We start from the raw sequence: 26,382 nt of genomic DNA, 5'->3' as shown, positions 1-26,382 counted from the left end.
ATGGTATAATGAAGTACAATTTTAAGCATTTCATTTTATTTTTTATTTTTTTACTTTTATTGACTAAATTTATGCAAAGACTCTATATTTCCAGTCTTTACCCTTCTCGTTTTAAAAGACTTCTGTGTTTCTCCCTGGCATGCTGGACATCAGCTTCTGGGCCAAATCCTGACTGATGACAACCTATTCTTGCTTAATCAGTGCTTGGAGTTTATCACAATTTCTGTGTTTTTCTGCTCTTTGAGGATTGAGATCTGGTGAGTTCCCTGAATATGGACCCAAAATTTCAAAGTTGTTTACCAAGCCACTTAGTTATCACTTTTGCCCTGTGACATGGTGCTCCATCATGCTGGAATAAACATTGTTCTTCACCATCATTGCTCTTGGATGGTTCTGAGACATTGCTCTTGGAGGACGTTTCAATTCCATTCTTTATGTATGGCAGTGTTCTTAGTCATAATTGTGAGAGCCCACTCCCTTGGATGAGAAGCAGCCCCACACGTGAATGGTCTCAGGATGCTTTACTGTTGGCATCACACAAGACTCATGGTAGTACTCACCTTTTTGTCTGTGTACAGTCTGAAGGGAGTATTATCAGAGAACCCTGAACTTCCTGCAGAATATCACTTTGTCCTTGAAGTATTCCTTGGAGAGAAGTGGCATCTTTGCTGTTCTTCCTGACACCAAGCCAACTTTAGTCACCATTTACACCAGAAAAATGAAGTAAATGATAATTAATCTGCCAGGGCCAATAGCCCCACCCACACCGCGCCCCCACCAAAACCACTTTTCAGACAGTGACAAAGGCGGCAGTGAAACACAATTTGCGCAAAGATTTTTGCGCAAATGGCATTTAAAAAGTTGCAAACTCGAGGTTTGCATGCTGGGAGTTGCAGTTTCACAGCAGCTGGAGTGTCGACAGTTGCTGATCCCTGTTTTAGCTAGAGGTGTTGTGTTGGTGTCCAGCAGACTTCAAGTAATGCTACAGATTATCCATTAAATTGAGGTTTGGGCTTTGACTAGGCCATTCTAAGACATTTAAACATTACCCCTTAAACCCCTTGAGTGTTACTTTAGCAGTATGTTTAGGGTCACTGTCCTGCTGGAATGGGAACCTCTGTCCAAGTCTCCAATCTCTGGCAGGCCAAAACAGGTTTTCCACAAGAATTACCTTGAATTTACCGCTATCCATCATTTCTTCAATCCTGACCAGTTTTCCAGTGCTTGCTGATAAGATGCAGTATGAACTGGCCACCACCAAGCTTCAATGTGGGAATTGTGTTCTTGGGGAGATGAGAAGTGTGGCTCCTAATCCTTTATTTTATAAGCACATTTGCCCAGATTTACTAATGTGTCTGCACCTATAATCTTCTTAAAAAGTGAAGCAAATTGGAGCAATTTTGGGGAAGGGGCAAAGCTTCATGGGAAATGGGGCGTGCCCAGACACTGTTTTTTGCCAAAATCGTAACACAATTCTTTCATCAAATTAAGTCCAAAGTAAGTCAGCCTATAGTGGGTATACAGTTAGATAAAAGTGGCAGATCTCTGCCAGACATGATGCTGTGAAAGGTCCTGCAGGAAGGTGGTAGTATCCGGCAATGCCGGAGTTTCCTGCCCCAGTTGTGAAACTAGCTTTAGTTTTACTTTTTTTTGCAATGATCCTTTCTGTTTCCTGTTTTTAGTGCTTCTTCGCTGCATTCCTCTATATCAGTGACTTCCATTATAGTGACAGGCATTAAAGTGCCACTGATAGTTCCCCTATTCTTACCTAGCAGCAATTATGTCATTGGTGGTTCAGTAATGGCAGCAAAGACCTAGGGGGCTCATTTAGTAGCTGGTATACGCCACTTTTGTGCCGTATATCAATCACAGATTTTGTTGCACTACATTTTGCGACAAAAACTGCAACTTTTCCCTGCTCACACCACTTTTCCGCTGCGGGGCCAGCTTTTGGAGTAGAAAATGGCTTAAATCTACACCAGTAAGGAAGTTGGTGTAGATTTAAGTTTGTTGCATGGCCTGCTGGAAGAAGCACCAAAGTTATATAGGGGTCTGCGCCTCCACATAACGTTGGTGCTTCCATCAGCAGTACAAAGACACTTAAGACCAGCCTGTAAATCATTGGTCTTAATAAATTAGCCTATAGACTAGAAATGAGTGAATCAATTGTAAACTAATTGGATTCATCACGAATTTCACAAAAATTCACATGAATTTGAAGTATTGGCTATTCACTTCGGACGATTGTGCAAAACGGCCCTTGCTGTTTTACATTTAAAATTCAGTACACTAGTGAGGGAAACAGATCAGGGAGGATGAAGACAGAGGTTCACATAACCACAAAAGGGTCCTGGCCGGCAAGCTTGGACCTACTCTAACACATGCCTCTCATGGGCTATCAGCCTGCTATCTGGGCAAAGTAAGATCCAGCTATGTGATATTTCCTACTCAAATACATGCCTCCCCACTCATACACATGCCTCCACTACTGATACCTCCTACTCAAATACATGCCTACGTGCACCCCCGCCCATCTGGTGCTTTTAATCAGTAGCATTATATAGCTGGATCCTATTTTGCCCAATTGTATGCCAAAAGCCCAGGAGAGGAATGTATTTGAGTAGGAAGTGTCACATAGCTGGATCTTACTTTGCCCAGATACCAGGCTGATAACCTAGGAGAGGCGTGTGTTAGAGTAGGTCCTGTCTGTTTGAAGCCACCTTGTCGCGGGTAGATGGGCCCAACATATTTTTGATCAATAATATGCACACAGAGCTTTTACTTTTGATTACAGTGAGTATAGCAAGAATGCAGTTTCCCTTTTTTCATGAATTCACTTATGTCTATGTGCATTAAGCAGTACGCTGTTACTTGTAGTTCTATGTATGTATTGTATTTTAGCCAAGGTAGCGTGCATCCTTATCTATATGCATTATTGAGGTGCTGGTTTAACTTTTCTACAGTTTACAGTGTGTAATAAGTTTATTTTAGTGAAACAACAGCAGCTTATATTTTTGTGGCGCACAGGAGATGTTCAATTACACCTTTGCTGATTCTCAAAAACCTACTGCAAATTTCTAAGGTTTAATAGTGTGAAAATAAGCTTATTTTAGTGTGTCAATAGCAATGTATTGTTTGGTCACACTCAGGGGATGTCGAATTTGAAAAAAAAAAAGGTTAGAATTTTTCTATAATTTATAAGTGTGCAAATAAGCGTATTTTAGTGCGTTAATAGAAGTGTACAGTTTGGGCACAGTCAGTGGACATCAAATTATGCAGTTCTCTGTTTCCCAAAAACCTGTTGCAATTTTCTACAATAAGCATATTTTAGTTCATCAACAGCAGTGTTTTTAACGGTTTTCCGTTAAAAGCATAACAAATCTGACGGCGTGGTGTGTTTTTAGACAGGCTGTTTGTTAACAACGTCAACCACGCGTTTACCCATAGCTATATATGTCATTGTCACTCTGCCATCACTTACTATTGTTGTCTTTGCATTAAAGAGCTTGAAAGGGGAGAGACAGGGAGAAAAAAATGTGCAAAAATGCCCAAAAGAAAAGCGGGAAAGACAAGATAAGAAAATGAGTCCTAGGAGATCTCACCGTGTCATATACCAATTTTAAGACCAATTGGAGCACTATCTATTTGGGACAAATCGACTTGGGCCCAAATAGAATTTTCATAGCGTTTCGTTAGAATCGGACCAGAAAAATTTCAATGAATTTGCTTATCTCAAACCAAGAGACGTTGCTTGTAGGGTAGAATATGGTGCCGCATGGAAGAACTGTAGGCCTCTCCACGTGCCACCATACAAGGTGCTGTGTGTATGGACATTTCACAGGCTACCCCCACACACTTGTAATGAACACTAAATATTATAATATTGGAATCATTTCACTTAGTTTCAGAAAGTGCTGCCAATCAGTTCCCTTTCTGACTCCCTGCGGATTTCCAGTTAACATTTCCAAGAAATTCAAGTGATTGAGAGCAGCCCGGCAATGTCATCATAAACCACTGAGGGAAGATGCTGATGTCTTGCCGCAATCATGGGTTGCGATATGTGTGGTCTCTGCCAGACAATGATGATCCTGATGATTACATTACCATTAGTCTATGTCTACCATCAGTGGTTGTTACCATGTAGATTAGGAGGGGAACCAGAAACAGATTCATCATGTAAAAACCACAAAATAGATTTGTGTCATATGATTCTAGCCGTTCTCATTAAAATGTCTAGGATACCAGTTACATCTTCAGGCTCATCACTTAGTCTTAAAGAGACACCAAAGCTAAAGTAGCAGTATATAAATTCACTTTGTTCCCTATTATTGTTCCGGCCATTTCAGGTTGGGGAGAGGCTATCTGTAGTGTCTAAAATGGTTTAAGTGACCAGAAGTTAAAAGACACATCTACTCTCATGAGTACTACTTTACCTCACATATCTCCAGTTTTAAGCCTGAAGCCTGAGGGTTTGAAATAGGCCTTGTCCAGCTTACAAGAAAATGACTGTCCTTTAACTCTAAGAATATAAAAACTCCAGCAATAGCGTTGCAAAGAAGGAATTCTTTAATAGACATTTGCGGCTGTGTACAATTTGTGACGTTTCGGCCACACATTGGCCTTCATCAGACTTCTGCCGCTTTGGGGTAGATATCCAGGATGTTGGCGTCAGGGTAAATGTGCAAACGCACTATCTGGGAAGCGCTCCCCAGATAGTGCGTTTACCCTGACGCCAACCTCCTGGATATCTACCCCAAAGCGGCAGAAGTCTGATGAAGGCCAATGTGTGGCCGAAACGTCACAAATTGTACACAGCCGCAAATGTCTATTAAAGAATTCCTTCTTTGCAACGCTATTGCTGGAGTTTTTATATTCTTACTGAAACGGGGTGGGAACCCGACTTCCAGCGGCAAACGGACAGCAGAGTTCCACAAAGTTTTGCTTATATGTCCTTTAACTCTGGCATGATTCCTATTTGACCCTGGGTTGCCGTTTGACACTGTTACTGTGGCCCCTAATGTAAGACTGAAGCCTAGGGGTACCACAAAAGAAGTTACTGTACTAGGGTTGGTGAAAATCGCTGTGTGCACAGGCCCTGTACATAGCTGTCTAATGGTGGGAAGTGCTGCAGGTAGTCTACAAGTCAGAGTCATATATACTGTAACCTGGGTAAGATATGTTGGACCTTGCAAGCAGTGTCAGACTTGGGTTTCTAGGGACCACCAGTGTAACTGATTCTGGGGGCCCACCTTAGGGCTCCTGCACACAAACTTATTTTTTTCCCTGTCCGTACCATTTCTTTTTTTTTTTGTAGCCTGTATGTGAAACCATTCACTTCGATGGGGCCGCAAAAACAGGAAATGACTCCATGAGCATTCCATGTCGGTATGTCCGCATGGCCGTTACGCAAAATTATAGATCGCGTCCTATTATTGTCGGCATTACAGACAAGGATAGGACTGTTCTATTAGAGGCCGGATGTTCTGTTCTGCATAATGTGGAATGCACACACCCAGTATCCATGTTTTGCAGATCCGCAATTTGCGGACTGAAAAACATCCAACAACCGTGTTCATGAGCCCTTACAGTGATAACAGAAATATTAAAGATGAAGTATGATGGTAGACACTCACAGCAAAATGCACAAACATACATGTCGCAGAATGCAGGCTACTTTCACGCTTGCAGTAGCAGGGTCAGGCAGGATGTTCCGGCGGGGGAACAGCCTGCTGCATCCGTGCTAATTCTAGCCCACCGTGCCGCTGGAAGTCCGCTGTAGTTTTTGTCCAGCCGCCTCTCGGCATGTTTGCCGTGCTGTGGCCGGACCTCCGGCCTGTCCCCATTATAGTGGATACAGCCTAAAACAGTAGATTTGCAGAATTAACTCTGTACCATCTAGAGACTGCATAATTGTACGGCTGCAACCAAGAGACATCCAAAGTAAAAGTTGTGAGTTGCATCTCACCACTGTCTACCTCATTATTACTACCTATGGTTGTACCACCATTAACGGTACTGGCGTCACGACAAAAACCATCAAGGGACTCAGCCGCAACAAGCACCCTAAGCACCCCTAACATCAAGGGCACCTCAACCACCATCTTGGCTGATGCTTCCTATCACAGAGTGTGCCCCGGAGGATTTCGTGCTGTCCACCTCAACACTGTGCTGCCAGCCCAGGGAGGCTATCTGCTAACCGTGAGTAAACTGATGAACTGTGTGTTATATCATTTGGCCCCTCATCAGTCCACCGTGCACCTCACGTGTTGCCCCTGCGACTGGCTGTCTGCACACGGATCTGGCAGGCTGTTCCCCAACTGGAACAGCCTGCCGGACCCTGCTACCGCAGGTGTGAAAGTAGCCTTACACATATATGGATATCCTGCTTTTAAGTCAGTCAGAAACAAGACACATGCAGTTCCTATCACACACAGGAAACATGCAATGCACGCACCAAGACATTTTTTGCCTAACCCTACTAAGTGTAGCAGGGGCTGCCTCACTTCAACAAATAGCATTTATCATGTAGAGAAAGTTAATACAAGGCACTTACTAATGTATTCTGATTCTCCATATTGACTCTTTTCCATCACATTATACACAGCACGTATCCATGGTTTTGACCACTCTGCAATCCAGTAGTGGTGGCCGTGCTTGCACACTATAGGTAAAAGGTGTTGGCCTATGAGCACCTCCAGCCTTTCCCTATAGTGTGTAAGCACAGCCACCACTGCTGGATTACACGGTGGTCTTAACCACGGATACGTGCTGTGTATAATGTGATGGAAAGGAGGCAATATGGATAATAACAATATATTATTAAGTGCCTTGTATTAACTTTCTCTACATGATAAATGCCATTTACTAAAGTGAGACAACCTCTTTAACCTCTTTAAGCATAAATGTCTGGCATGAAATTTATCAAATCTTAATAATCTACACATAATCTACCCCTGCACATAATCTACAGCAGGGGTGGCCAACCCGCGGCTCTCGAGCCGCATGCGGCTCTTTGCTGCCTCAAGTGCGGCTCTTGCGGTGGAGATGGGAAGCAGCCTAATAGAGAACATGGCATGTGCCGTACTGAGCACCTACCATGTTATCTTCACTAGCACAGTGGAGAAGGAGGGAATCCCTCCCTCTCCACTGTGGCGTGGCTGTCGCTGCCACCAATGGGGAGATAGCAGGGAGGAGAAGGGGAGCGGCTGTGGCCACTGCGCCACCAATGAATGTAATTAATTAAAGTATAGGAGTCAGCGGGTGCCGGCGGCGGTATCACATACCCAGCACCCGGCCTCAACAGGGCATGCGATCCGCCGAACCGCGGAAATAAACCCCTCAGGTGCGGCACCTAAGGGGTTAATTGTCGCCATTCGGCTGATTACATGCCCTATTATTGAGGCCGGGTATGTGATACCGCCGGCAGCACCTGCTGCCTCGTATACTTGAATTAATGTGTTAATTGCATTCATTGGTGGCGCAGTGCGCTCCCCCCCCAGTATTATAAATTTTAACTATTGGTGGCGCAGTGCCCCCCCCCCCAAGTATTAGTATCATTGGTGGCAGTGGCCACAGGGTCCCCTCCCCCTCTTCTTTAGTGGCAGTTCCAATCGGAGTCCCAGCAGTGTAATCCTGGGGCTCCGATCTGTTACCATGGCAGCCAGGATGCTACTGAAGCCCTGGCTGCCATGGTATCCCTAAGGGGGCTAATAGTAAAAAAACTAAAAAGTTTAAAAAAAACACCAAAATGCAAAAAAAGTTTAAATCGCTCCCTTTCCCAATTTTACATATAAAATTTACAGACAATAAAAAATAAACATATTACATATCTGTCACAGATTAGAGTGGGAGTAACTCTAATCCGTGTGATGTTACCTTAAGTGGAAGCTGCTTGACCAGGACAACAGATTTAGGGAGCAGGTCACCTCCTATCGCATCCCTAATGTGACCCTGACTCCTAGCTGTATGAGCCGACCTTGATGGTAGGAGGGCTCATACTCAGGAACCTCGGGTCCCTACTAGCCCTGGACGGATCCCTGAGCTAGGAGCTGGATAAGACAACCTGTTCCTCCTGGATACGGACGAACAGGAGTCTAAACTGGCCAAGCTGCTTGAAACGAGAAACATAAACAGCCTATGGATATTGCAGGAGATTGAAAAGCACTTCCACACCTACCTGCCACAGAAACACTGACTGGATCCCGTGCTAACAAGCTGATGTCCACACCCAAACATAAAAGGACACAGCACACACACATAAACACACAGGAACCCAGAGCCATAGCTGCAATAATAACAGACACCACATAAACATAAAATAACATCAATACATAGGTTTATGACCACAAGGGTGCCCCTCACTGGCAGATGGTATTCGAGACCAGGAGGATGCCTCCAGCTTACTACAAGGCTGGAGTACCCCTCAGCTTCAGGTCTCCACAGAGGCTTTATAGTCCAAAGTCGCCACACTCACACAGACACAGACTGGAAAGGGAATTAACCCTTCCAACACCAACCAGGGAAGTGAAACCACTTAAAGGGGAATACACACACAATAAACACACTGGAGCTGTTACCGCCGGCAACGACATGCGTGGCAACCATGTCCTAGGAAACAGCCAGAAGGCCGAGACACTGCCACCACATGTACACAAATCCGCACGTTGCCACGGACAACCGCAAGTGAAGGAAAGTCTCACAGTACACACATACAACAACCTCGTGCACAACAAACAGGGAAAGTGCTACCGCATGCCCTTCACAGCAAGCTGCCTAGCAACAGCTCAGGCTGCTATATTGTGAATACAATCATGTTGCCAGCGGCAACCACATGTGAGGTAACATACCAGCAGTCCTCACCATGTGGTTGACAACAGACCAAACCGCAGGCAACTGCATGCGGGGAAGTCACGACCATGACCATGGTCGTGACAATATCGCCATGTCCAAAAAACTGTGAACTATTAAAATATAAAAAAAAAAATTCCTATGCGGTGAACGTAGTAACAGAAAAAAAAATTACACCCGCGTAATGTATATCTTGTGGCTCCTGGTAGTCATCCTTTTTTTTTCTGGCTCTTCCCCTGATCTACAGTATATTTAAAAAGGTTGTCCTACCATACTGACCTATTGCCTATCTACAGGATAGGTGATAAATATCAGATTGCTGGGGGTCTGACTGCTGGAACACCCACTGATCATGAAAAAAGGGGTCCTGAGACATTCAATTACATTACCGACAATCTACGTACACAAAAGTCTTAAAGGGGTTGTGTCACTTCAGTAAGTGGCATGTATCATGTAGAGAAAGTTAATATGAGCAACTTACTAATATACTGTTATTATCCATATTGCTTCCTTTGCATGTGGTCATGCTTGCACACTATAGGCCTCTCTGGTGGCCGGGACCATGGGAGCACACATAGGCTAGTACTTTATCCTATAGTGTGCAAGCACGACCACCACTGATGGATTGCAGGGTGGTCGTAACCATGAAAATGAGCAGTGTATAATGATGATGATGATAATGATGATGATGATGTATACTCTTGTTTACACGCAGTCTTACCCTTAGGGCCTCGATGTGATGGGAAAATGAATCCAGCCAGCAAAGGAAGCAATATGGATAACAGTAATGGCCAGCGAACACATGCGGGCTGCCATCTTGACTCACAAGTAAGGTAAGCCCTTATCTGTGCCTGTGCCACAAGCCAGTCTGAAACAAATGCGGTCACCGGGAGCAGGCAGTGAGTCAAGATGGCAGCCGCTGGCGAACACTGCGAACTGGCCATCACTGATGGATAATAAAAATATATTAGTAAGTGGCTTGTATTAACTTTCTCTACATGATAAATCCGACTTACTGAAGTGAGACAACCCCTTTAAGACCACGTTCCCTTGATCATGGGGGTCCCAGCAGTCAGACCCTCACCTGTCGTGTCATAGCTGTTGGACCTTTTCACATTCCCTATCCTTAAAGGTTTTCTTTGGGTGTAAAAAAAAATTTTGATAAAAATAAAAAATCTGGCCCAAAATATGTGCCAAACTAAAACAGAAATGCTCGCCTGTTAAAGGACTGGGTCCACTTTTCTAGTTATCCTCTATCCACAGGATCAGGGATAACTAAGTGATCCGTTGGGGTCTGAGCGCTGGAGCCCCCACTGATCCCCTTCTTGACTGAGTGGCAGGTTGAGCATATGCCCTGCATCTCCATCCATTCTCTATGGGGTCGCTCCAGATGGCAGAGTACAGTGCTGGCTAATTCCAGTGGTCCCAAAGAGAATGAATGGAGCAGCAGGCATATGTGTGGCCTGTCACACCATCAAAAAGGGGGAAAAGGACCTGTTCCTGGGATCAGTGAGGGTCACAGAATCAGACCCCACTATTCATATAGTTATGCCCTATGGTGTGGAGAGGATAACTTGAAAACCTGGACAACCCCTTTAAATCCTCCACCAGTCCACCAGTATCTTTTTACATGGCAGCAGTGATGCCTGTAAATATGGAATATCATCACTACCACCATGTAAACCATACATGTCAATACTGGAGAATGTGACTCACTGTGCAGAATTTTTCGGGCATAAGTCCAACCACCTTTGCGGGTCACAACCTTTAACAAAGCCCAAGCAAAGGTCCTAGAGGAGCAACGTAAGCAAAGGGCACAAATGGAGGGTCAGAACTGAACCAGAGACATTAGGGTCACCTAAGGCAGAGTAATAGTGGGGATCCTGGAGCAGGGGTAACTGCAGAAGAGGCAATATTAGTGGTGCATTTAGAGTGGGGGCATCTGGAGCTGGGACACTGTGGGTGCACCTAAAGCAGAGGCAATAGGGTCACCTGAGGCAGGGTAATAGTGGGGATCCTGGAGCAGCTGCAGGGGTGTTAGGGGGGCAACTGGGGAAGATTCAATATTAGGGGTGCTTTTAGAGTGGAACATCTGCAGCTGGGGCACTTATGAGAGTGCACCTAAAGCAGAGGCATTGGGGGGGCCTAGGGCAGAGTCCCCCCAATGCCACTCTGAACTCTGCAGAGAGCAGCACACATTCATAGATCTGTGTCTGCTATAAACAAATCCCCTATTTCCCCCTTACAGTCTCCTACAGCTCACTACTGTCACACACCTGAGAAATCAGCCCAGCACCGCAGAGGAGTCCTTCTCTCCAGCAACCACAGTTTCCTGACAGCAGGGAGGGCAGGAGGAGGCAGACACGTTCTCCCCTCCTTCACAGCCAGCAGCCCCAGAAGTCTAGAAGATACTGCGGGGCCTCCAGTAGGAGGCTGCATCAGTGTTCAATACTGCCACCTAGTGGTTACAATAATTATTTCTCCTGAGAAAGGAGAAATATTTACTCCTCCATCTTATCTCGGGCGCAGGACACTGGGGGTCCACCAAGGAATCCCCCGCCTCCCTGGTGGGCCAGTCCGAGCCTGCTTGCAAGTGAGGACAGTGTGAAACGCACCTTCTGGTCATGTGACTTGATTATGCAGGTCCTCAAGCTATAGTGTGAACGCATGACTGTCAAAGGATAAGTAGAAGGGTAATAGCTAAATCAGGACCTTCTGACATCGCAGGGTCACGTGATATTCGAAGCCTCAACCCCAAACTCACCATGCACCTCACTAAACACACCATCATTAGGGTTAGTAGTTATTATTTTTATATTATATTACTAATCATCCTTACAGCCCATGGGATTTAGCCACTACCTAAACAAAGTGCAGGCAAGCTGCATCGTCAAAAGAAAGAGTGCCTGAGACTGAGTGTCAGCTGGAAGGCCCTGCAGACTCCTGTGTGCAGCTAGCTAGCAGTGGTGGTGAGTGGCACTAGCCATAAAGTTGCACCATCTTAGGGCCTAGACAGGGCAAAGATTCAGCTGAGCTTTGGAAACTAGTTAAAGCATGAGTTAAAGGGTAGATAGTACCTGCCTAGCCTGAGAATCCTGATAGCAGCCGAGGGCTTTATAATAGTCAGACCTGTAGCTAAGACCAGCCAGCGTTCTGCCTGTAAGCAACACTGTGTCAGAGACTGTGTGCAATACTATGCATCACAAGGAAGGACATACTGCATCAGATGAAATTGTGCATAGTGGTTGTCTGGATTGGGATATTGAGCCGGGAGCGACTGTTGGAGACTATGCAGATTGTGTCGTACTCTGCCACATGGAGGGGGTAATGCCAGGGTAATAACTGCTGATACATCAACCTTCATTGTTGCAGAATGGCACTGCTCCTTTTCCCTTTAGTAGACGCAGTGCAGCAGTAACCAGCTTGGTCCACTACACACGACCCGACTTCTGCAGAGTGCAGGGAGTTGGACCCAGGGCAATCAGATATTGATAGCCTATCCTGAGGATAGGCCAACAATATAAAATACCAGAAAACCCCTTTAATTTAGCTTTACCAGTGAACTATTGCCCTCCAGATAACAAAATAAAAAAAAAAACTTGCTGAAATGTTTATTAGACATTTCCATCAGGTTTATTGCATTGTTTTCTGTAACTGCATCTATGCTGCCCCTACTTAGAGGTTTTAACCCTTCGCCCCAGCAGATAAGAAACACATTCTGCTTCTCAAAAGAAGATGATGACTGTTGTCTATCTGGTTTGAATTATATGGCAAGGCATTCTGAAAAATATTTTTCTCATTAGCGATTTCATCGTCCGCACTGGCGCCTGCGAAGGGTAACATTTTATTGTTTCTTTTTTCTAGTCTAAATCTGCTGCAGACGCCACAAAAATGTGAAGGCTGCACACTGCTCTGTATGCACGCACCAATACTGGCAGGACAGAGGCGTGCTCCCTAGATGGACAGCACAAGGTGGGAACTTGGTATCTCGAATTGTAGTTATTAATGAATGTTGAGCCCCATTTGATAATATTCTGCACAATTCCCACACAACAGTCAGAATCTTATTTCTTAATTTAGGGTTTACCTTTGTGGCTGCTTTAAAGGACACAGTAGAGAATCGCTCATATAACAATTCCCTCTAATAATGTTATTTTCGGAATGACTCTTTGGGGGTGTTCTGGCATGTAAGGAATTTCACATTCTCCCTGAAAAATATCCCATGATGCATACCCGAGGCTGTGTTCACTCACTCTATATAAGCATGTTTGGGGTCAAGTCCCCAATTGACCCAACAGAGGCCAAATGAGTGTACTTTTGGCCCCCATCAGGCTGGCATGTGACGCCATACTTTTCTTTTTACCGTATAGGAAAGTACAAAAGACCGCAATTTCCTATACACTGAACCGCCACAAAAATATATATTTTGGCTGATGTATGGCACTTTTAGGCTATGCAGGGGAAAAGGTCAGAGGTAGACATTAGACCAGGGACCAGTAACCTCTGGCATTCCAGATGTTGTGAAACTACAACTCCCAGCATGCACACTTCCTCAGCTATTCTTGGAACTCCCACATAAGTGAATGGAGCACACTGGGAGTTGTAGTCTCACAACAGCTGGAGTGTCGGAGGTTGCTGACCCCTGGTTTAGACTATACAGTTCCTACCAGCGTATACCAGCATGATGTGAGCAGAGCCTTAGGGCTCATGCACACAAACATATTTTTTTCCGTTTCCATTCCGTATGCAGAACCATTCACTCCAATGGGGCTTGAAACAAAACGGAAATGACTCTGTGTGCATTCCATGTCCGTATGTCCGCATATCCGTTCCGCGAAAAAACGGATATGTCATATTATGTCATATTCTTTCGATTTTGCGAACAAGGACAGGCATTGTTAACAATGGATCCACAAAAAAAAAAAAGATGCAATACGGACGTCACATGTTTTTTTTTGGTTTTTTTTCAGATTGATGTTTAACTTGGTAAAACCGGAATACCCCTTTAAATGTGTTTTGAGGGACTACAAAGCTTTAGGATAGGTCATCAATATCAGATACGTGATCGTTGTTTGCACTTTGAAATTTGTAATGTGACGACACTGTGTATTCCGAAACGTGTTTATACTGTTATTCATGTACTGTGACATCACATTATCACGTATTATGATGCTGTGTTTATTATCCCTGTATGATGGCATCACTGTGTGCATAACCCTTGTACTGTATGATCGTGCTATGTTTATTATCCCTGTCCTGTGACATCACTGTGTGCATTGCATTATACTTGTACTGTATTATCATGCCATGTTTATTATACTTGTTCTGTGACATCACTGTGAGCAGTATCCTTGTACTGTATTATCATACTATGTTTATTATCCTTATATAATGACATCACTGTGTGCATTGCATTATACTTGTACTGTATTATCATGCCATGTTTATTATCCCCGTTCTGTGACATCACTGTGTACATTACCCTTGTACTGTATTATGCTATGTTTATTATTCCTGTGATACCACTTTGCTCCTTAGCCATTATCTGTGACATCATTAAGTTTATTATTCCTGTTCTGTGTTGTCATTATGCACAATAGCCCTTTCCTATGACTTCACTGTGTTTATTACTGTTTTGTGATATCACTTTGTATATTATCCCTCAATTGTGATACATGTTGACCATGATTACTGTGTGCATCACCCCTGCACCGTGACATCACTGTGATTCTTACTTCTAAGCGATTACATCACTTTAGTGATTACCTTGTGTTGTGTCATCAATAGTTTTATTATTCCTGTGCACAGATATCACTGATTATCCCTTTATTGTGACTACACTTGGACACTTGTGCCAAAGGTGGTCCAATAATTCCTCTGCCACATCAGAGTATTAGCAAAGACAGGTGCACTCTGCAGACTTACTAAACCCTCAAACTGATTTTAAAATTGAGAGATTAGCCAACATGTCCTACGGTGTAGGACATGTCTAAGCCCGGGCACCACGCCAAGGTTTCTCAAGTAGCTCGGGACCTAACACTCACCTACCTGTGCCATGTGGGCAATACCAGGAGCCAGTGGGCAAATTACAGGAGCATGAGGCCGACTCACAAACAACTCACCAGTTACCTCCAGCATGTCACCATGCTAGCAATGGGAGGAGGGAGGAGTCTGCGAGTCCCACTCAAGACTGGCTGGTATGGCCTAGGCCTCACAGGTGCACCTAAATGTAGCCTGTAGATGGAAAACGGGCACATTTAAATTGGAGTTTATACACCTCCAGGCATCTCTATATATACAAACTGAAAAGAATGGCGTCGTATTAAACAAGCAGGAAGTGCTCAAACCCACATGCAGTTGTGCATATTTATACAGGGGAGCAGATCCTGCACTTGTGGCCCATTGCTAATGACGATCCCCAGAAAAAATGCATACAGTGGAGAATGCCCGCAGCGAACCACAAGTACCACAATAGACATCATACACAAGATAGCAATTATGTGGATGTGATAATCAATATAACAATGTAACAAAATAATAGCAAAGACAGGTGCACTCTGCGGTCTTACTAAACCCTCAAACTGATTTTAAAATTGAGAGATTAGCCAACATGTCCTACGGTGTAGGACAGGTAGGTGAGTGTTAGGTCCCGAGCTACTTGAGAAACCTTGGCGCGGTGCTCGGGCTCAGACATGTCCTACACCGTAGGACATGTTGGCTAATCTCTCAATTTTAAAATCAGTTTGAGGGTTTAGTAAGACCGCAGAGTGCACCTGTCTTTGCTATTATTTTGTTATATTGCTATATTGATTATCACATCCACATAATTGCTATCTTGTGTAGGATGTCTATTGTGGTACTTGTGGTTCGCAGCGGGCATCCTCCACTGTATGCATTTCTGCTGGGGATCGTCATTAGCAACGGGCCACAAGTGCAGGATCTGCTCCCCTGTATATATATATGCACAACTGCATGCGGGTTTGAGCACTTCCTGCTTGTTTAATACCACGCCATTCTTTTCAGGGCTTCTGCATCTTCAATTCCTTAGACTGTAGTATCTCTCATAGCTCGGAATCAAGATTCTAACTGACCTCAGAGCTTTGCAGGAATGTTTCATTATAATAATCAGGAGGAGTAATTACAGTGGCCCTACAACCTCTGCCTTTATTTTTACCTAATTGCCACTCATTGGCGTACATATGGGCCTAATTAGACAACTGATGTCAGTCTGCATCTCATAGAGAGCAATCAGATGTCAGCCTTGGCAGAAGAGCTTGATGGTTTATGCAGAATCAGTCAGCCTTGGCTATGTTTGTGTATCATGGGCCAAGTACATCATTCAGGATACTAGGCCTTATATGTAAAGGTGGCTGTTTAGGTACATACTGTAGCATGATTGGTGTACTTTTTGAAATACTCCAGTCCAATAATAGGGTGTGGGGTATGAGAACAGTCAATCAATATCAACCCCACTTAAAGGGGATGGCCCATACTAGTCAAGAATGTGAAGTAGCATTTCTGGAGGAAATTTTTGTGGGCATAGACACAACCCCTTTTGCAAAGTGCACCCCATTTACATGCGGCAGTGCCAACCCCTCAATGTGTGTTGGACACAGGGGCTCTGTCTCATTATGAGACACCGCTCCACCACCCAGAAAGTTAGAGCTGCTCTCTGGGAAGTGGCTAGAGACTTCTGAGGCACCTGAGAGGTCTTCCAACTCTTCCAGGAGTCTGGGAGGTCTGCCCTTTTCTGGGAGCCTTCCGGACACTTCGAGATTGTTGGTAAGTTTGGGTTGTCATAATAGAATAATCCTTAGACTACATGAATGATAAAGAGAGGTGTGCCTTGATTGGGACTGCCTCTTATTAGACAAGAATATTTGGCAAGAACTTTAATTTTCCAGTTTTATCTACATGAACGTTGATTTTGTACTTTATTGGTTCTCTCAGAAACAGGAGGCATCTCCCTTCTGTGGAACCTGACAGCACTGTACTGCTGTTACATCCTTTCCCTTTCTTCCCACTATGTTTGTTTTCATCTCTGGAGCTTACAAAACAGATAAGGAGCGGGAGATCACACTTACAGAAAGGCAAGGATGCTCCTGTGAATTCAGAAGCTGTGTAGAAGCAGTTCTTTTATCAGGCCCAGGATCTCTGATAGCTCTGACACGTCCCCACTTCCTGTAAGCCATCTTCTGTGTCTCCATTACGAAGGATGGATCTTCAGTGGATTGCAACTTAGGTTAAAGTAAGACCCCCGTTGGAAGCTGCGGTTTTGTGTCCTGCACCTGACCAGTCAATCTGTCCTGGAGGCTGGTTTTAAAGTCAGTATAAAACTGAGTCTGCTTGTATAGAACCTACCAGTAGCCATTTGGCTCCAGGAGAAGTATATGCTGGGCTCAGCGTGCATGTTGGTACTTGCATCCCTGGATCCGATGAAAGCTGTAATGGCACCGGACGGGGTTAAAAGCAGAGTGTGCTTGGCGTGCATGCTGACCTGCATTCCCTGGATTTTGTGTGGCTGTCATGGCCCATAAACAGGTAGGAACTAGTGTTAGGGACCACTCAATAGAGGCGACCTTGACGTGGTGAGTGGCTTATTACGCTTTGGCCAAAATGTACACCAATGCCTCATCCAGCATGGAGGCAGGGCAGAGTGCTGGATGTAGTGTGCGATCACATTTGTATTTTCCATTTGTATATGTATTTCGCCATAGTGATGTGCACCTACATACAGGTTGTGCTGACTCAATCCCCCACATTTTTTCTATTTAGAGATCAGTTTTTTCCCGTTTTGATTTCACAAAACCGCATCCTAATGGAACAGATGCATCCTGATGTGCAAAATCAAAACGGATCAGTTTAATTCCAGGATTTAGAACGGAATTAACAGTGCAAGTGTGAAAGTAGCCTAATCCCTATTCCGGATCACACCTGGACATTCCATATAAATCAGAAGAAGAAATTATACATTTTTTACGCTGATTAAATTGAATGTGGTCCAATCAGGCCCATGCATTCAGATGTAGAACGTAGATTTACATAACTTCATCCTCCCGACTTAGAAATAATTGCATTACCTCACCCGGCCTCTCCCCAAGTATTTATAAACCGACATGTTCCCAGGAAGAATTTACGAGTTACATACAGTTTGAGAATGAGTGGTGCTTCGCAGACAACATACTTGAAATAACTTCACAGCTTTTAAACATGCTTTTCATTTTTCCTCTGTTGTGTGATAGGGAGACAGACGGTTTTCAGACATGAGCTTTTCATGGCTTAAATAAAACTCGACAGTGAAAAAAGTGGAAGAATATTTTATTACTGAGAAGGATTACTAAGTCCTTATAATAGTTTTATAGTTTATACTATTTTTAAAGGAGTTTTCCGGCTATTTTATATAAGTCAATTCTCTGCATGCTGTCAGTTAATTAATTAAAGGGTTATTCCGGTTAGATTAAGTTAACTTCTAATGTTTTTTTTTCTGAGATTTGGAAACATTTAGCCAAGAGCAGGGCATGAGATGAAAAACTATACTACACTCTTCAGTCCCCTGCCGCTCCAGTGGTCTCTGTTTCTGCTTATGTCCTGCAGTAATCGCATGCTGTACATGATTTAAAGGGGTTAGGCCATGATTAATGTAAAAAATGAAAATCAGACATCACACAAGATATGATAATCTCCTACTAACAAAGCTAGAACCAGCCTTGTAGCTCGCATGGATTTCGAGAATTTCCCGTTCATTGCTCAGCTAGATTTTCTTCAGGCTGGCAGCTCAGGGGGTGTGTTCTTTTTCGGGGATGTGTCCTTTCTGATGGAGCTCTCTTCCTGTATGGATATGACCACACAGCACGATTGTGACGGCACCACACTGCAGTTGAGTACTGTACGGCTGTATGGGTCGCAGCTGGCTGTTGTTAAACTAATGTGTTGTTAATGGCCGCACTTCACCTTCAATACCCCATGGCCATTAACAATGCAGACCGACTAAAAAGTGTGGCCATTTATTATTTAACAAGAGCCACACGGTACTCGGCCGCAGCGTGACAGAGTCACTACCGTAACATGACTGTGACATGTGGTCATACACTTACTGTCACAGCTTCTAACAGCTGATGCGACCACCTCAGCAAGGTATACAGAGAAATAAGGAAAAGAACAAACAGCAGGTGGCGCTACACAGATGTTACTTTTTTATTTTCCCATCTATGTGGCTGCATGATGGCTTGTTTTTTTGCAGAATGAGTTGTACTTTCTACATATTGAGGTACGTATAATTATTTTATTAACTTTTTTCAAGAGTTGTTTCTTGAAAGTATAAATAACATCTTAAAGGGGTTCATATTTTTTTCTTACTGATGATCTATCTTTTGGATAGATCATCAGCAATTGATTGTTAGGGTCCAAAACCTGGGATCCCACGATCAGCTGTTTGAGCGGCGCTTCTGGCTTCTTCCCGCAGGCCAGTGATGTCACGACTACATCACGTGGCCTAGGTGCAGCTCAGCCCCAAAGGATAGGTAATCAGTATTTAGGTCTTGGAAAACCTTTTTCATTTTCCATCCACAAAGCCATGTGAAGGCTTTTTTATGGGATGAGTTGCAGCTTTTATTGATACCATTTTAGGGTACATATAATTAATTCTTTTATCTTTGATGGAAAAGGCAAATCCTACATCAATTTTAGTTTTTTTCATACCCTAGTTCATGCAGTATAAGTAAGAAGTTAAAATTATTTTACAAGTACAACTGCAGTGGTGCTCTATATGTGTTTTTTTTTTTTTATTGTTAACTATTTAAAAAATAAAAAAAAGAAGAAAAGAAGTTTATTTAGGATTTAAGGGAGATTTATTATTTTTTTTTTACTAAATCTTATTAAACTATTTCACTTTTTTAGGGGTCATGAAGCTGCAGTCAATTGATCTCATACATATTTGTATCATTGCCTGTCAGGCATTAGACCATGCCTCCGTACACATGAGGACCTTTGGTAAGCTCCACTGTTACCCTGGTAACCCATCGGCATACCACAATCACATTATTGAGCAGAAAAAGATACACAAGCCCTGTGAGCCAACAGCAGCCAGAAAAATGACTGTAACAAGTGCCAGCCTCTGAGGAAGAGAAGTATTGGGCCGAAGGTTTAGTGGCCATTACAAGGAAGAGTGCTGGAAAAATACAAGCCAGTGAAGGTAATGTGTGCATATCTGGACTTCACTGCAGTTGGTTGAGGTTAGAAGTTTCCATCTCACTACCATACAAAAGAGACATATTGGCTATTTGTTAAAGGACTACACACCACAGCTGGTGGGTATTGTAGAAATACAGACTGAACAAGAGGATATAAAGAGAGTGAGAGAAATTGCACCTCTTGGCCGAATTGCGAATACTGCACAGGTTACCTGGACAGGGACTCAAAGAAGACTACGAACTAGGGTATGCCTCAAGGGGAAGTAAGGATGTGCCCCTCCCTAGGGGAGAGCCAGAGCAGGCTCCACCACCTCTGTCCAGACTACCACGTCAATCTTCTCCATCTAGCACCTTCACATGCTGGGAATGACATTACATTTGAGTGTTTTTATTTTTACAAATCAATACGGTTAAATGTGACCGCATTCATCCTCATGTCACACTCACAGGATCTAGGAAGCTGAGATATAAGTATTGTCTGGTTGAATGCTCACACTGTCGAACTGCTATAGCTGCCCCTGTGCCTGCCTGTAATACGGAGGGAAAAATGTGTTCAACAAATGCTTTTGGCAAAACAACCCTTTAACCCCTTCAACCCCTGAGGATTTTTCGTTTCTACGTTTTCATTTTTTTACTCCCGGCCTTCCCAGTGCCATAAACTTTTTCTTTTTCTGATCACTTAGCCGTATCAGGGATTGTTTTTTGCAGGACAAATGGCACCATTTACTTATTGCATACAATGTAGTGGGAAGGTGTAAAAAAATTCTAATGGAATTGGATTTGGAAAAAAAAAATGCAACTCTGATACAGTGTTCTCTGTGCAATAAAACTGATCTGTTTTTCTTGTGTTTTAATACCAAAAAAAAAATCTAAAAACTTTGTGGAAAAAGTATTTTTTTCTTTGCATCGCCATATTCTAACCCCCAAAACCTTTATTTTTAAGTCTATGGAGCTGTGAGAGGGTTCATTTTTGTAGGATAATTTGTACTTTTCAATGATATGATTCTGGGATGTTTATGGCTTTTTGATCACTTTTTATTAAATATTTTTGGGGAGGTGAAGTGACAAGAAAACAGTGAAACGTCCATTTAGATTTTTTTTCATAACGCCATTTGACTTATGGGATAAATACTTTTATATTTTAACAGTACAGACATTTTCAGACATAGCAATGCCTATGCAGTTTTTTTATATTGTTTATTTATTTTTATTTTGGGGAAAGGGAGGTGATATTATTTTTTTAGGTCACCCTAGGTGACTAAAACATGCAATCATTAGATTGCCATTTGTATTCTGTAATAGATTTCTATCCATTACAGAATATAGGATTCAGTATATCCAATGCAGTAATTGGCCTGGAAGCCTTGTACAAGCTCAGGACTATTACTACTATGGAACACTATCAGGCTACTTTCACACTAGCGTTCGGGTGTCCGCTCGTGCGCTCCGTTTGAAGGGGCTCACAAGCGGCCCCGAACGCATCCGTCTGGCCCTAATGCATTCTCAGTGGAGGCGGATCCACTGAGAATGCATCCGCCTGCCAGCGTTCAGCCTCCGCTCCGCTCAGTGAGCGGACACCTGAACGCTGCTTGCAGCGTTCGGGTGTCCGCCTGGCCGTGCGGAGGCGAGCGGATCCGTCCAGACTTACAATGTAAGTCAATGGGGACGGATCCGCTTGAAGATGACACAATATGGCTCAATCTTCAAGCGGATCCGTTCCCCATTGACTTTACATTGTAAAGTCTGAACGGATCCGCTCAGACAACTTTCACACTTAGAAAATTTTCTAAGTTTTAATGCAGACGCATCCGTTCTGAACGGATGCGAACGTCTGCATTATCGGAGCGGATCCGTCTGATGAAACATCAGACGGATCCGCTCCGAACGCTAGTGTGAAAGTAGCCTCACTGATCTCAACCAGATGAAGGCATTCCAGGCTGGGAAGCCTTCCCCGATCTTACTCAGAGGTAGGCGTCCTGGGCTGTTTTAGCATTCTCAGAAACCATGGTCACATTTGACCACAGCGTCTGAGGGGTTAAATGTCTACAGTCAGCATTATCCCGTTATCCTATGATTAATGTGAAAAAAGACATCATATAGTACATGACAATCTCTTCCTAACAAACCTAGAACCAGCCCTGTACCTCACATAAATCCAGAAATCTCCTTATTCACTTTTCCAATTGCTCTGCTAAATTTATATCAAGCTGGGGGCATGTCCTTTAGGCCTCATGCATATGGCCGTTGTTCGGCCGTGTCCATATTGCGGCCCATTCACTTGTTTTATTTTTTTTTTGCCGTACAGACGGATAAGGGGTGCATTCAAGTTGACTGGGACTGGATCCGGCTGCGGCAGCCGCACATATATTGCCCGTGCATTGGGTCCCTAATTGCGGTCCCCAATGCATGGACCGGCTGAGCGACGGCCGTGTGCATGAGGCCTAATGCTGCAGCTCAGGAGGGGTGTCCTTTCTGCTGTAGCTCTCTCCCTATCACAGCTCAGGAAGCAGCTGAAGGATGGAACTGAGCATATAAGTCAAATAAAATAAAGAACAAACAGCAGGTGGCGCTATACTGATGCACTACATTTTTAATTACATGCAATTACAAATGTATTCAGATCCAGGTGCTGGTGTGAAAACTGCTAAATATTTTTTTGTGGGACAACACCTTTAAAGTAAGTCACCAGTACATATAAGTCCCTGAATAATAATAAGGCTACTTTCACACTACCGTTCAGAGCGGGTCCGTCTGATGTCTGCTCAGACGGATCCGCTCCTATAATGCAGACGTTTGTATCCGTTCAGAACGGATCCGTCTGCATTATAACTTAGAAAAAATTCTAAGTGTGAAAGTAGCCTGAACGGATCCGTCCAGACTTTACATTGAAAGTCAATGGGGACGGATCCGTTTGAAGATTGAGCCATATTGTGTCATCTTCAAGCGGATCCGTCCCCATTGACTTCCATTATAAGTCTGGACGGATCCGCTCGCCTCCGCACGGCCAGGCGGACACCCGAACGCTGCAAGGAGCGTTCAGGTGTCCGTTCACTGAGCGGAGCGGAGGCTGAACGCTGGCAGACGGATGCATTCTCAGCGGATCCGCATCCACTCAGAATGCATTAGGGCTGGACAGATGCGTTCGGGGCCGCTTGTGAGAGCCTTTAAACGGAGCTCACGAGCGGACACCCGAACGTAGGTGTGAAAGTAGCCTAATAAAGTTTGGTTGACACCAGTGTGATTGCCACACAGGTTTCCCAGGAAACAGATTTAAAGGTGTTGTCCAGGTTCAGAGCTAAACCCGGACATATCCCTATCTTCACCCCTCCACCCACCACCGACATGAGTATTGGAGCATTTCATGTCCTTATGCTCTCCCTTGCCCAAGGGCTTTTTGGTTTACAATAGCACATTGCTAGGCGGAGGCTTCTGCCCAGCAGTGTTCCCGCTAACGTTACAGGCTCTGATGGGCGAGCTTTAGTGCCGGTGATGTCACTGCTCTCACTGCTTGGCTTCCGCCTAGCAGTCTCTAGTCACCAGATCTGAACCCGGACAACACCTTTAACTAAGGAAGGGACAAACAGGATAACTCAAGAAATATCCAAAAGTATTTTTTAGGAAAAACATTAAATCTTTACCTATCACTGCAACCCCCATTGACGTCTAGGATGAAGGGGTAGTAGTGCACTGTGAAGATCAGCAGCTTTTTGCCTCTCTCTCTCTTGTAAAAAACAGGATGGCCTAGGGCAGTGAAGGGGTTAATGTCAGCATCCTTGATGATCTAGGGCAGTGAAAGGGCAAATGTCAGCATCTATGGTGATGGCCTAGGGCAGTCAGTAGGTTAATATGAGCATCCTTTTAGGGAAGAGAGAAAGTTATTCCCGATATTCCTGGTGGTGGTGATTATTTTATATGATATGATTTAGAGCTCTTCAATAAAAGTCCTGATCAAGTCCCCAAATCCAGTCTGTTCCTGACATTTAGGTTCGTAGAAATTGACATCATTCAACATCGCCTCCAACAACAGTGTAAAACTGTAAATGGAATGAACGGGTTAAATAAATGTGACTGAATAAATGCACTATAAAACATTTCCCCATATAACCGTCATTTTACCTTAGACCAACATACATCTTGCTTCAGGAATGCATAAAATCTGGTTGCAGAGACTATCATAATTGAGTATGCACACATGAACATAACTATTTCAGAGAGAAAAACTAGAGGCGTCCTATTAATCAAAACATGGAGGTCTAAAAGTAAAATAAATGACACTGAATGTTTTGATAAGTTAATATGTGAACAGTGCCATCTAGTGCCAGAGAAGAATGGTACAATGCATGTCCTTTCTATACATTTTCATGTATATCCTCACTCCCACCACCGATATCTGAGGCACTTGGGGCTCAAAATCAGTTTTAAATACTCTCTACATCTGGCTCATGACTAGGAAGCGGTTTTGTAACCCTGAAGGGCACCTGTAAGGGCGGATTGGCCATAGACTCTACAGGGAAATTTCCCGGTGCTGGGTCCGTGACACTTGGTTTGCACATCACCACTGAGGCCAGTGAATGGCTACAGTGGCGGAAATTAGCCCGTCTGGAAGTTTACACACCAGGGATCATAGGAATCTGGGAAAAGATCAGTAGTTCTTGTACCGTGCCACATTCTTATGACTCGTGCTCAGTAGCTGAGTTGGGCCCCCCTTCCCTGCTTTGTGGCAAGGGGCAGGTGTGCTCCTAGCCTTTCTGCTGCCTGAGGCAAAAATTGAAACGGCACTCCCCCATGCCAAATTCTCAACCTAACCCCTTCCCTCCAGCCCTACTATTAGGCTAGGGCTACACTAGTCACGTGACAGCTGTCACAGCCAGGATGGGATCGCTGCAAGAGTCGCAAGAAATCCAACACTACCCCTTTATGATGTGCGCTAGTACAAAAAATTAGGGATCGACCGATATTAATTTTTTAGGTCCGATACCGATAATCTATGAACTTTCAGGCCGATAGCCGATAATTTATACCGATATTCTGTGAATTTTCATTTAAAAAAATAAAATAAATTCCTACACAAATCTGCTGAAAATGAATATGTTTTAATGTTACTGGTAGTTTTTTTTCTTGTAAATCTTTCTTTTTAATTTATAATTAATATTTTGGTGTGTTTTTTTTTTTTTTAGGGACTAGAACCCTTGTCCTAGTCACCCTCATAAAGCTCACACTGTCCCTGCTGCTCTGTGCTCTGTGCACACAGCAGCAGGGAGCCGACTATGGCAGCCAGGGCTTCAATAGCGTCCTGACTGCCATGGTAACCGATCAGAGCCCCAGGCTTACACTGCTGGGGCTCCGATCAGAACTTCCACTGAGGAGGAGGGGAGAGGGGACCCTGTGGCCACTGCCACCAATGATTAATACTAGGGGGCTTGGGGGGCGCACTGCGCCACCAATGTCTTTAATACTGGGGTTGGGGGGAGAGGGGGCGCACTGCACCACCAATGTTTTAATACTGGGGTTGGGGGGAGAGGGGGCGCACTGCGCCACCAATGTTTTAATAGTGGGGTTTGGGGGGGCGCACTGCGCCACCAATAAAGATAACTCTCTCATTCATTCATATACAGGAGGCGGGAGCTGGCTGCAGAATCACATAGCCGGCTCCCGACCTCCATGAGCGTTAGCTGCGATCCGTGGCACTTGAGGGGTTAACTACCGCAGATCGCAGCTACCGCTCATAGAGGTCGGGAGCCGGCTATGTGATTCTGCAGCCAGCTCCCGCCTCCTGTATATGAATTAATGAGAGAGGTATCTTCATTGGTGGCGCAGGGACCACAGCCCCTCCCCTCCTCTTGTCCTCTCTCCTCTCATTGGTGGCAGCAGCAGCATCACAGGGGGAGTAGACACTGCTTCCTTCTCGCTTGTGCTGCTGAGGGAACACGGAGAGCGCTGACAGCAGCGCGATCCTTGTTCCCCATACATTATCGGTATATCGGCAAAATAGATGCCGATACCGTTCGAAATCCTGAATATCGGCCGATAATATCGGTAAAACCGATAATCGGTCGATCTCTACAAAAAATGCCCTTTATAATGTGCGCCAGTGCAAAAAAATGGCTACTTATATTGCAGGCCAGTGCAAAAAATCACCCCTTATAATGTGCGCCACTACAAAAATGCCCCCTTATAATGTATGCCAGTGCAAAAAATGCCCCCTTATAATGATGTGTGGCAGTGCAAAAAATGCCACCTTATAATGCTTGCCAGTACAAAAAAATGCCCCTATTAGTGCTCCCAGTACAGCCAATGTCCCCATAGTGCCCCCCCATAATGTGTGCCAGTACAATTATATGTCCCC

At 44.2% G+C, this 26,382-nt stretch overlaps 1 long non-coding RNA gene across 1 annotated transcript; it reads left to right on the top strand.

The window, feature by feature from the left end:
* On the top strand, positions 1 to 25,117 carry LOC120998092. Its single transcript, XR_005778298.1, has 3 exons — positions 1 to 13; positions 1,499 to 1,501; positions 24,981 to 25,117. It is a non-coding gene; the product is annotated as an uncharacterized LOC120998092 (long non-coding RNA).
* The last annotated feature ends 1,265 nt before the right edge of the window (positions 25,118 to 26,382 follow it).

The sequence above is a fragment of the Bufo bufo genome, chromosome 1, assembly GCF_905171765.1.
Source record: "Bufo bufo chromosome 1, aBufBuf1.1, whole genome shotgun sequence".
Taxonomy (NCBI): domain Eukaryota; kingdom Metazoa; phylum Chordata; class Amphibia; order Anura; family Bufonidae; genus Bufo; species Bufo bufo.
This window is presented reverse-complemented; position numbering and strand designations above follow the sequence as displayed.